The 13,627-nt window shown below is 40.5% G+C and overlaps 1 pseudogene; it reads right to left on the bottom strand.

Moving 5' to 3' along the window:
- Positions 1-312: 312 nt before the first annotated feature.
- On the bottom strand, positions 313-11,283 carry LOC128810604 (lysosomal acid lipase/cholesteryl ester hydrolase-like; annotated as a pseudogene).
- Between the last annotated feature and the right edge of the window lie 2,344 nt (positions 11,284-13,627).

Raw genomic sequence — 13,627 nt, forward strand, 5'->3', positions numbered from 1 at the left:
TTCACATGTACCTCAGCTTCTTCAGAAAGACTGCAATCACCAAAATAGTGTAACACCATAGGGAAGCAATGTAAAAATATTGCAAACCAATTGTCAGTAGTTTGTAAACCTCTATACCTATCCCTATACCAATAATCAACTGCTAAATAGAAATCTCTTGGGTTTCTACTGCATGAATTAAATCCTTCTGTAGCACTCTAAGCATATTTTTTTAGTAGTTCAATGATTTTCAGATACATTTTCTCAGTTGCATCAAGGCCCCAAAGGAAATCAAGATGTCCCCATGTAGGAAAATGCTCATGGTAAATGAGATTAGTAATCCGAGGAAGTAGCCTTGCCATGTCTGTTGGGTCTGCAAATTTGTCCTGTCCAGCACTCCAAACAGCAGTTGGTATCTTTATCTCCTCTATCTTGTACTCAGGAGGAGCAGTCTGTAAGACAGGGAGGAGACCTGAGTGAATGCTGCTGTATGAAAGTTGCGTTTAGAGAGAGGTTTCTGTGCAAGCACCTCTCTTTGTCTTTTGCTTCTGCACTGCCCACAGTAAAACCATAGGGATGAAGGCCACCCTCTTATTGCTCATTGCCCTAACCCCATTCCCTGTCTTGCTTGTCATCACAGAAGTTAAAGAAACACAGAAGGTTAAAATGGAGATCATCTGAGATCTGAACCAAATGACTTAATGCAGGATGGTTATTTGTCAGTTTGGTAAGGCACCGTGCACAAGATGTTTTGAAAACTTAACCTCATCAAAGGGTGGTTCAGTTATCTTTCTTCTTGACTGCTTTTTGGGCTATTTCCTAACCTTCCACAATATTGGGAATAAAACATTGCCCATTTCAAAATTTAAACTTCAGGTATTTAAAGACCATATGTGTGTATGAAAGGTGTCTGAGAAGGAAGGTGTCCTTGAAATCTTTATCTACTTGTAAAATAATGTGCCCCCCATAAAATAACCTGCCCTGACTCACAAAGCACACTACAAGTCAACTGATCTGATCAAACCTCAAAAATAATCAGGCGAGTGATAAGAGTTGCAAGAGGAGCAGAGCATTTTCAGATGTTGATTAACACAGTAACTAAAGCTCCTACAGACCAAATTTTGCCTGTTTCCTTTTTTCCATACAGGATACTTTAGTTCTCCCCAGCAGTCTCCACTGTGCCATACTGAACCATCCCTTAAGTTTAGTTTTTACAGCAAGTAGCCTCTGAAAACCAAGGTATGCATTTCCACTTTTTTTTTTTTTTTTCATCCCCATTTTAATGTTTAACTGAAATGCAGACTTTGAGGATTTTTGGGGAAGAGCTCTGTAGTCATCCAGTCCTAGGACCTGGGTGTGACTCTTAGCCCTTTGGGAATGGCAAGCAAGCTGACATGTTGGACACGTCCCTGCATCAATATGGGAGGCTGCAAGAATCTGTATGTGCTGTGTTTGTGAATAGACTCTGACAATCATGAGTATTAGATTCAGGTGAAGCTTTACCTAAGACCACCCTTCCCTTCTTTTTGTAGCATTCAAGGTGCTAATATATGAATTTTTCTATTCTTAGTTTTGCCAGGACCTAAGGATGAGTTCTCAGAAAAATGAATTGCCTTACCTGGTTGTATTTCTTCACGTTTTCCTTGCAGCCGTAGTCATAAGCTTGAAATTGGTCTGCATGTTTTATCTGTTCATATTGTAACAAGGACAAATAAAATGAAAATGTTAAGAGACAGAGTGCAGGAGTTGTTTTCTTGCATATGATTGAACTCAAGTCTCTGGCAATAGACAGGATTCCAGGGATACTGAGGAGGGATCGTGGGATGAGTGGTTTCACCACCTTTCCTCTTGCTAACATTTTCTCCTGATCTTCAGCCACCACCCTTGTTATGTTTAGTTATTAAAGCCTTGCTGCCCTATCTTAATTGGCTCTTCAGTTAGCTAACATAGCTCTTTGTGATGCAGGAGCATGTCAGGGCTCTCACTAGCCTGGGATACCTCCTCAAAATCCTCGACTTTTGTGTGCCTGCTTGGTCTGGTCTGCTCTGCTCACAGTAGTGGCAGCGATATCAGAGGCTCTGAAGGGCATACAGGAATATTGGGAGCAGGGTGTGATTACCTTAGCACTAAACTCTTGTCTTCTGTGATTTGTCTAAAAGGAATATCAAAATAATAATAATAAAGGAATAACCTGTCTTACTGATACTGTGTGTGCATTTTTTAAAATCTAAACTTCTAAGTAACTGAGGATATGATAGAAATCTGCTAGCTCATCTCTGTTTTCTGGCTCTGAGTGCTGGGTTTCTGGTCTGGATACCAGGAATTTTAGGCAGGGGATGTAGAGCAGCACACATGTATTTAAGGGCTGGTTTAAATGGCACAGTTCACTTAGAGTTCACTTAAGTTCATAGTTCACATAGTGTGATGTGTTTCTGAGCCAATGCCATCTTGTCCTGGTCTGATTTGGAGCCTAGGCAGAACAAGCTTAGGTCTGAAAGTGGCATGAGGTACCAGCAGAAGAGGCAGTTCCCCATTTTGCCATTGTGTCAGCATAAACATTTGTGCATTAAACTGGCTTTTGGAGGTAACCAAGGCTGCAATTAACCCTCTGGGAGACAAGCTTTAACCTAGATCACTTCTTTGGTTCATTCCTGACTGTAAAGTTCTCACTTATGCCACCTGCCAAATGCCTAGACTGTGCTTGTGTTCACTTCTGCAGCTTTCTGCACACATCTCCATAAATAAGGATGAAGGCTGGAAGCCATTAGAGCCTAGGGAGGTGTGATGTGCCCTGGGGAAATTTCAGATCCTGGTGACAAAGGGGAAATTCAGGGAATGGTCTGATGAGCCACGGGGAGCAGGGCTCACTCTGTGACAGGTGAGATGTGATGGGCAGATTTCCAGATCTGTCACCTCTGGACTTCCCTGTTGGCTGTCAGTTGCATAAAAAGCCATACTAAGAGTGTTTGTATGTCAGCACAGTTATACCTGCTGCCAATGAATAACATTCTGTACTGATGTTCCAGCTGGGTAATGTCCCGTGTATGAATCTGTTCGACTCTGGAGACAAAGCAGAAGTGTTATGAAGGCAGAGATCCAGTGCTGTGACAGAATAAAGCTGTGAAGGCCCTGAGCAACACACTGCTGCTGTGTTAAACCCCCATTTTTATGGGACATTCTTCAGATATAAAAATGGAAGCTGAGGAAAGATTCACAAATACACTAGTTTACAGTAGGAATGATTACATAGGATTTTTTTACCTTTGGAATAATCTTTTCAACATTAGTCTTTAGCCATAGAGAAAACATCATTTGAGAAGCATATATGGCCTTTGTTTTCCCAGTTTCTATGATTTGTATGATGCTTTTAAATAGTGCTGTGTATAATCAATAGAGAAAGATTGTTAATATGCAGTTCTCTTGAGCATAATGAAGCTGCATGTGTGAGAGCTTTTCATGGGTACATTTGTTACATAGTCTGAGAGATGAAAGGTGACTGGAGAACAGACAAGTGAAAGGTCTGTAAGAACAAGAGGTAGCAGCCAGAGTAAAGGAATGCAATCTTTCTGCTGGGAGAAGTGTGAAGAAACAGCTTTGAGTTTTGGCTGGAAATGTTTCAACGTGTAGCAAGCAAAAATAAACCATCTCTTATGTTTGGAGGAGTCAGATGTCTTGTTGTTTAGGAAGGAAAATATATGAATTGTGCAAAGGAGAAAAAGATCTTTGTCCAGTTGCCCTTCAAAGCTTCTTCAGATTTCTTGTATTGAGGTGCTTACCGTGTTCATATTTTGTATCATGCCCCCGGCTATGTAGCAGAAGATATTGCCACAAACTTTCCCCAGACATGCACAGAACTGTGTTACAGGTCCATTCAGCAGCTCATTGTATTGAAGAAGTCCTTTGCAGCCAAGTAGTAACTGAGGGGAGGAAAAGTGCAAAACTTTTCTTAGCTGTTGCAAGATTATTTCATGCAGAAAACTCCCTCTTCTTTAAGTCACTCTCTTCTTTAATAGCCTTGCCTCTTCACAAGAGGCAAGATTGCTGAAACTGCTTGTTATCCCACTATCCTTTATAGTGTGTTCTTCCCAAGGGCAGACCACTTGTTCCTCCTTCTCCTTGAGATGAGTGCTGGAGGTCACTATCCATCTGTTTTTAGTGTACTGATCTCAGTAAGAAAGGAAGTTGGCTGCACTGATGGCTGCAGAATACAAAAAGTCCCTTTTTGCCCTAATATTTTTTCCTGGCAGGTACAAACTGTACTGCAATTACCACTCCTAAGTAAAGAGGGATCAGACAAATGAGACAAATGAGAAGGGTGTAGAGCTCAATGCTCTATAGTCACATCATGGGTGCAGCTTGGACAGAAAGAGGATGTGCTTCTGTGGTTTGACATAAAGTATAGCATGCATGATTTCCACATTCCCAGCAGATGGTATTAAGTTGACACCTTCTGGTGTTTAAATTTAATTTATCACTTTACAAGTAAATACTTTACGAGCATAAATGATCTGCATGTCTGATGAAACTAAGATGTGAAATATTTTATATGTGGTTTTTATTAGTGCTTAAGTCTAGATTTAGTAGACTATATTATATTTCTTTTGTTCTGGTATTTGAAAGTTTTCTTCAGAAATATTTGACTTAAATAAATAATGATGAAAATATGCCTGCTACCTTCAAGAAATTGCAAAAGCGATATCATGTGAAACCTTGCAGTTTAGCTCTCTGGAAAGTCTGATGTCTGATATGCTAAATTCAATTCTAACTGATCACCCCTTAAAAGTTCAGGTTGAGTGAGTCCAGTAGAGACAAAGGAGACAATTATGCCTTTCTCTTTAGAAGGAGAAATTACTTACCCTGATCAGTGGCTGGGGAAGCCGGGTAATCGTTACCAGAGGACTGGTGGCATGTGTGATGGTGACCACTGGTGCCAAAGCAAAGAATGCTTTTATCTTCTGAGACAAATCAGGATAAGTAGAAAATGCTATGAAGCCTGCAAGCTCAGAAAAGGAAGTCAAGTTGATGAAGAGTTCTCCACAGACCAAATAAATAAAAAAGCAGTAGGCAGCAAAGGAGTGAGACTAGATTAGCACCCCATTGGCTGTTTTCTATTTCTGTGCTGCAGACCTAAAGAGAATGTTTGATTCTGGCTTAAAACTTTTATTTGGAAGATAAAGTTCATTCTAAGGATACAAGTTCATTAGAGCATGTCCTGATACTGCTTTTGTCAGAACTGACAATTTTGTGTTAAGGCCAGTTTTGGTTGAAAAGGTATATTAATCAGATTTTTGAAATTCAAATTCTCTCTAAAGTTCCCTAAACTCAAAATAAAGAGTTTCTCAGCTTGCAGTCTTTAAAAGACTGTGCATGTGCATGCTGGCATTCAGCAATACAAGAATTATCTGAAGATTAAGAATAAATTTTTTCCTTGTGATTAAGCACATGAAAGTGAATTCACACATAAAGGAAGAGTATAAGGAAGGCATTTAAGCTAAGATGGGTTTGTCCCATTCTGTTTTCTGAATGTGTATAAATTTCTCCACTGATGGATTTGACTAGCTGACATAATTATCTGAAGACAACGAAGGTGGTGACTTCGTCTGAACTAGTAATTCTGTAAAAAGGCTCTTAGAATGCACATATGGGAAGAAAGGAAAATAATTTCCTAATAATGCCACTTCCCCCGATTTTCTCCTCTGTTTCTGAGTTTGTTTTTCTAAAAGGACAATGTACACTGTAAGATAAACCCCAGAGTCTGCTCACAGACCTTATGTATAAATCATAAACACTAACACTGACTGTTTGGTACCAGACAGTTCTAACATTACCTGCAGCTGACCCTTCAGAGTGACCAATATAGTAAACATCCTTCTGTCCAGTTTTATTCATGATGAAGTTCAGCTCTGCTGGAATGTCGTATTTACCTATCTCATCGAAGCTGTGGGGAGAAACACAAAAAGCTGGCAGACAATTTGACTATCCCAGCGTGAGTTACTGACTGTCAGTTTTGTTCATTGCACCAAGCAGGACCCGTTGAAGGAGGAGGTTGCACACTGTGTCTGCATCCTTGCTTGAGCTGGGGAAGTGCAGAGGGGTGCAGCTGTGCAGCCTGGCTGCCTGACACCTTGGGCTCTGTGTGGATGAGGTGCCAGTTTCACCTGACAGCTGCAGCCCTTGGGGAACTGAACTTAATCAGTGCTTTCACCTGCATGGGCTACAAGAAATAGTTTTCTCTCAGATAAATTTATCTCTCAGATAACAACAAAGTTGTAGTAGATCAGGTTTCTAGACTGAGCTGAGCAGTCTCCTGTCCTTTCTGCACTTGGGACACGGTGTCTGGTGGGAGACTTCAAGGTTACAGATGCCTCCCAGTTCTGGAAGCCTTTTCCCAAAGAAACCAGGATGGTGTATGGACAAAGGTGATCTGTGTACTTCCAGCTTTGCTTCTGTGTGTGCTGATTCCAGAAGAGCCTATCCAGATCATGCAGCCAATTCCTTCTTTTAACCTCCCTGATATGCTCAGGAGTGGCTGCATCTGTGGAAAAGAGTTTGTCTAGTCTCCTTAAATGTTGCATGTCCCACTTGAAGTCAGATTATATGAAAACATGTAGTGTTTTCATATAATTCAGAAGGGAATTTTTTTCATCTAGCCAGAAGAGGAAAGGTTCTGCATTCTAGTAGCAACTGCCTAATCTTGCTAGTTCCCTGAATGTTCCTTTCTTCAGAAATTCTTTCTCCACAGGGTACCTGAACTGCCAGAACTCTTTCTGGCAGGGTTTGAGGGTCTTATGTTTTAAAGACCAGGTGTCTCCTCGGCTGTTTCCCAACCAGACATCATAGCCAGCATCTGCAAGGATGAAGCCCAAGCTGTTGTTGGGCAGGTTGGAAATCCAGTGAACAGCATCTGCTAAAATACCATGATGTAGCAAGACTGCAGGCTTCTTCCCTAAAACAGAAGAGATTTTCTTAGGCTGTAATAGTAATAGGGAATGTGTAGTTAAAACTGAGGTGCAGAATTTGGTTTTACAGGAGTGTTTTAACCAGTATACAGAATTCAGGCTGCATTCTAGGCTGAATGACTGAGTGCCCTTGCTGAGATGGCAAGGTATGGAACTTTGCATATACAAAGGGGAAGGATGGAGAATCCATGTAAGACTTGGCTCTCAGGCTGTCCTTATACCCTATACATCATACCTGTATTTTGGCTGTTCCTTCCAGAAGGAATTCTGTAAACACCAAGAATGTATCCATCCTCCGTTGGGACTTCATATTCCTCGCTGGGGAATCCATGATATCTGATGATTTCACTCTGTGGGAAGCCAAAGAAGAGTTTGTTATCATGCATTTACAGTGTAGATAGTGGTGTAAGAACTGTTCAGAGGCTGCTTCTGCCCAGGAATGTAAAGCTAGCCAAGAACATGACAGGAAGATAAATGTGATAGCATATTGCCTGCCTTTCTCCACTGCTCTGTGTTGTAGTGGTAGGGAGGGACACCAAAAGGGATTCCTGCAGGAAAACAAACCCCAGGTCTCTCTTTTTTGTGGATGATTCTATAGCTGCCATGCTGTAGCCATGGAGGCTGGAGGATGCAAACAGCGGCAAGAGGAGTTGGGATGGATTTCTGTGAAGTGGTTTGTGTATTCTACTTAATGCTTAATATCACTTAAATTGTAGTAGTTGCTGTAGCTGTGGCACTCAAGCACTACACAGAGTTATAAGAGTAGCAGGATGAAGTAAAGTCTTCATCAGACCTGCTTAGATGGTCGTTGTCTGGAATTTGATTCCCTATTATGGGACAAAGTGAGTGACTAACCTTTTGGGAGATAGTTTATCCTGTTTTGCAAGGCTGACACAGGTCTGTAGTATGATATTCTGCCTTGGAATGTGGTCAAACCACTCAAATAATGTCCTATTTTGCAAGCTATCAGTGGTGGGCTGAGAAGGAGCATCATGTGTTCCTGTTGGTGTTGAATTATGCTAAAACAGGTCTGACACATCAACCCCAAATTAGCATCCTGATAATGAAACAAAGATCCGGCAAAGATAAACTGCTAAGCCAACCTGGAGACATAAAGTGGTCAATCACTTTATACTTTCAAAGTCCAGTCCACTTTCATATGGTTAAGTTTTCCTAATATATCCCTTCTTGGAGTGTATGAAGATTTCTCCTTTGGGTTGGGACACCCCTCAAAGTTATTCCTCGAGGCTGAGCAAAAGAGATTTTGCCCACAGTTGATATGGGTGGGGGTGTTACATAAATCTCTACTTTAATAATTGTTTCTTTTTGCTAGCTTTAATACAATTGCTTTTATATGATTGCTTTGTTATAATGCACTGTCCTATATTATCTTATACCAGTAGTTTTAGCTACTCTTCTGTGTAGTAAAAAATTCTGATTAGGATATTTTTATCTAATCATTAATTATAATAAATAATTCTTTTTTTTATATAAATATGTCTGGTTAGTCCTGCAGGACAAAGTTGTAGAATGGTTCAATCACACCTTTATAATTCCTTAGCCTTTAGCAGTGAGAGTCAGAGGCTAGGACTGGATTCAGCTGCACCCAAGCTCCTCTTTGAGAAGGACTTTGGAAATCAAGGGGGTCCTTTCAGCACCTCACGACTCAACAGAAGGGCTTCTCTAATGAACTTTGTCTGAAGCTCACACTCTCCCCACCACAAGGTTGTACCTTTCTAGACAGTAAACAGGCAGCAGTATCTATCTGACCACAGTGAATCCTTTCTTTCCCAAGTGTGGTTAAGCAAGCCATATAGGGTGGATCTCCTATTTCAGACTCACAGCACCACCTACTACACTGCTGCCACAGTGAGGAAACCTTGTTGATTCAGAGCAAAGGGTTTTTGTTGTGAGAATCTGCTGTTTGAAGAAGGGGCTCAAGCACCCTTACCTCTGTACGAGGCAAACAGGATGGTTTGAGGGGCAGGCCTTGGGAGTAGAAGCCAGCCTTTGTTTCCACTGCAAAGGAATTCTTCTCTCTAGCTCAGACTGCTTGGATAGGAGCATCAACATTTCCTCTAGGCCCATGATGCTGGAAGGACCCCTTTGAAGGGAACTTAGTTTAGCCTCCTGATAGGCACTCTTAGGCAGTGGTGGTGGTAGTGGGAGAGATGCTTTAGGAAAAAGGAAAGAAGATGACCCAACTTACAACATTCATGAAACATTCCGGGTTGCGACTCTTCTTGCAGCGGCTTGTGTCAACACCTGCAGTGGAGGCTGCTGTGAATCCTGCTGAAAAGGCAATTCCTTGGGAGCAGAGCAGCACAAGGCGGCACCACATCTTGGGGCTGTGTGGAAGAGTATGTGCTCTTTGTTCACTACGAAGAGAGTGGTGTGGAATTCCACAGGAAGACCCAAGAGGAGAGTCTCCTGAAGGTTGCCCAAGAACTGTTCCCCAAGGGCTGCCAGAATAAGTACCTGTGTAAAGGCAGGATTGTCTACAGCTTTTCCTGTTTAATATGGACCACAAATGAGTCAAAGGCTCCAGGATGAGAAGGAACCAACATGGGGGCCTGTGTTTATATGATATTGATGCTAGTTTGTGATGATACCTTCCTTTCTCTCTACATATTTTATATCACCTTTTCTCTTGTAAATCTGCCTTTCTTGGAGAAAAGGCTGAATTTTCCTGGATTTTAGGCCTTGTCTGTTGGTCACAGTAAAGCTTGTCTGAACAGAAATCGTAGCTCTCTGTGTAGCTAATGCTCTGCTTTTTGGCTGTAGCCACCTTTGTAATTAGCATGGATGAAACAGGTCATAAACCCAGAGTGTCTTGTCTGAAACACCATGGGGAAGATCATTAAGATTTGGAGAGTGTAGAAAGGACAGGTAAAATGTTTATTTGTATCCTCTGAATTTCTTCAGGAGGGAGGGAGTGAGTGGGTTGTCAATTATTTTTATTTTTTATTAAATCTATCATATCCCTTGAGTGACCACATTTGGATTACGCCACAATTGAAATATTATAGATAGATAGATAGATAGATAGATAGATAGATAGATAGATAGATATAAAAATTATATATCATTATATATTACTAGAATATATATACAGTGTAATATTATACTTTGAATATTGAAATCCAAACTCATTGTGGTCTATCCACTTTGTAGGAGAACACTCCAATTCTTTTGTCAATACAACAGAAATCCTCCTATCTGTGTGCTCTGGAAGCACAGTTTCACAGTAAATATTTCACTGTTTTCTGCTATTTTATTTAGTTCAAACAAAAATAAAAAAACACTTTCCTCTTTTTCTGCATGTGGAGCATTATTTGGGAAAAAAACTAAAAAGTTCAGCATAAGTCACAGTTTGTAGTAAAGATGAAGCTATGAGGTAGCTAAATTATTACCTTTTTTATGGTGTGCAGTTTTCTATACACTGTCCTGAATATGAAAGCTTTGTAAATCAGACATAATGCACCAATCAACTCCAAGGCTTGGCACACAACTGTCTCATTAATTTCAATGGCCAAGTCATGACTGTAGGAGCCTTGAACAATCATCTAGTATTTTCATGCAATGAAACAATGCCAAAGAGTGACATTTACTATGGCAAACTGGAAATAACTGAAATACTTAAAAAAAAAAAAAAAAAAAAAAAAAAAGAAAAAAAATGGTAGAGGAAGGTGCCTGAAAGATACATTCAAAAATGCCATTTCTGGAGGTTTTTGACATTAATGAAAACAAACCTTAAACCTTCTAGAAATTCATCAGTGTACTCTTGAGAGAGTCATATGGCCTTCACATACACTATAAATGGGACAGAAAGACACCAGGCTAGCAGATGTCAGAATCTCTGGGTTGACTTACAGGGAAAACTCAAATGCTTTTGGAACTATAAGAACAAGATTTATTTAAGTTATATACATGCTTTCAATGCTGAGATTTCCATGCATCCACAGTGACATCCATAGGGAAAAAAACAAGGAGAACAAAATGAAACCATTAGTTACTTCTTTTTCCCATTTGCATGGGCCAAAGGCTTTTTCCTCTCTACCTCTGGCACACCTGCCCTTTGATGCACAGCAGTCAGGAAGGATGGCAGGCTGGTTGCTCTGAGAACCAGCTGCACAGAACCAGGACAGCACATCTGTATGGAGACAGGCAAGGGAGAAAGAGAGCATGGATACATATGAACAAACTTACCTCTGGTTTGACTCCGTGCCTGCACCTTCTGCTGCCCCTCCTGGTCAGTCTCCTGCCGATTCACTGCCAGAAGCTTGTGCCAATAAAAGGAGCAGCAGTAGAGTTCTGTGTGAGATCTGCATGTATAGGAGAGCATGTTTAAGTGCTGCTTGTTTGGCAGCATTTAAGGAGTGGAGTTATTCTGTGATAAATAGCACCGTTGCATGACATTCTGAAAGACCAAATTGCACCATGGATCTGGTGAGGTAAAGAGGCATCTAACCTGTCATTAGAATACTTATGAGGAACTTGGTTATTCTTGTTCCCTGAGGCTGTGGCAGATCTTTATCTGTACTGCTACCTGTCTTAGTAAGTGCTGTAACTCCTATATTTTGGGATAAAAAGGAGAAAGAACCCATCTTTTCTCAAAACTTTCTAGCTGTGAATGTGATCTCTGCTGCTGTGGGCAGTACAAAAGATGTTTTGGTCACTGGTTCTGCACCAGTTGTTTGTTTCCTCAATTGCTGATTGCTTGGGGACAATCCTCCTTTGTTAGATAATCTTAGAATAAAACCAGAAGTGATTTGGAAGGTGTGAACCCCACAACATACAAAAAAGAGTTTGCTCTGAATTACCCTGTTTCTGTAGGGATTCTCAGGAACTGAATTAAGTTTCAAAACATTGTTTAAACTTCGAGTCAGGAGAGGGTGCTAACACCAATTATTATTTCTAAGCCACCTTGATAAACTCTGTGAACGCAATATATTAGAGACCCCTGCCTAACCACTGAATTAATTGAAGCCAGCCTGGGGGGCCTGATCCTCACTGAAACCGGCCTGGCTTCTTGATGCAGCAAATTCTTTGAAACGTGGGTGCTAATGATATGCTGCCTTGCCTGAGAAAATCAATGAAGTAAGTACTTGTTAGTAAACAAAACCTGAGAGTCACCACAGAAACAATTCTACTTTATGAAGTAGGGCGCAGTCTGTGGAAAAGCCAAAAAGATGATTTCTCAATGAAAAGCATCACAGCTCAGCACAGACAGATCAGCAGGTCTGATACCCCACTTAGTGAGAAATATTGAAGACTTTGCTCTATTCCCAGATAACACCATCCTACATTTTTTGTTTTATAGAATTGCCAGCTGGGAATGATCTGGAACATTTTACCTATATTACTTTGTGATGGCATATGGGATGTATGATATATTTTCTGATATTGTTGATGGGAACCAAGTGAAGAGCAAAAGATATGTTAGCCCAAAGGGAAAAGAGAATGAAAGTAATGCATATAAAAGGAGAATAAAAATAGAATATAAAAATAGAAACAGAAACTTCCCAGGATGGGCTGTCCTTACTTAGAGAACCAGGGCAGCTGAGATAGTAAGTATTCTGTTTTAAAATGCTGTGGTCTGGCCTGGAGCTGGACCTAGCGTGAGCTCAGTTTAGTGTTACAGAAGACAGGCTCTGGTCCGTGCCATGGAGGGGTTTCTTTGTGCTTGTTGGGTCTGTTGAGTCAATCCTGTCCTGCAGCAGAGGTGCAAGGGACCCTTGCAAGGATGTTGTACAAGTGGTTAACAGTCTTCTGAGGGAAAGTGTAAGGGGTCAGTGTCCCTTTTGTGCAGACACTGGCCATTCCAGGGCTGCATTTCTTGGGAATATGCATTTGGGAGGACTGTTCTGCACACGTCTCCAACAAGCCACAGGTTACTTTCCTGAGAGTAACATAACTCATGTGATTTGTGGCAATACAAATTCTAGTGCTTGGAATTTAAAGAGACAAATGATCTTCTGTGACTTGTATTGAATATGCTGTTCTTAAGCTATTGATATCTAGTTTAAAAAATTAGTTTACCTTATTATTGCCCTGGTGAAGGTCCTTCTGAAAAATATTTAGCTCCCTTCTGGCTCACATGAAACTTCTGAAGTGTTGTTGAATTCTGTCAGGAAGTAAGAATCATGTTTCCTAAACAGACTGGCTAGGGGACAGTTTGCCCATGCACTGTCTTGGCATCCTTTGGAGAAAAAAAAAAAAACAAACCCTTAGTCATAAAAAATAATTAAGTTTTTCAGGATTCTAATCTTCATTTACAAGTATGGCAAAGAGCACTGAAGCAATAGGTTAATCAGAAGTTCACAGAAGTGAACCTGTGACTAGATACATTTGCATGAGTTTCATACCTCATCATGGTTGGGCTGCTTAAGTGTTCTTGGACCAAAGTAGTCACTTCAGTGATTTTCAAGAGGACCTGGGATGGGATGCTGGATTAAATGGTAATTTACACTGTCTTGAGAAAAGTGTTACCTGAAGCTATTGCTCTGCTTTGGAGAGGATGTTTTATTTTTTTTTTTGGTCTTTTTTTTTTTTTGTTTGTTTGTTTGTTTGTTTGTTGGGGATTTTTAAAATACCTTTTCAGATTACCATACATTTATTTATTTTTGTTAGGAAGAGATTAATTAAACTACTAAATTGCTTTATGTAACATCTTAGTGATTTAATAT

The sequence above is a fragment of the Vidua macroura genome, chromosome 8 (genome assembly GCF_024509145.1).
Source record: "Vidua macroura isolate BioBank_ID:100142 chromosome 8, ASM2450914v1, whole genome shotgun sequence".
Taxonomy (NCBI): domain Eukaryota; kingdom Metazoa; phylum Chordata; class Aves; order Passeriformes; family Viduidae; genus Vidua; species Vidua macroura.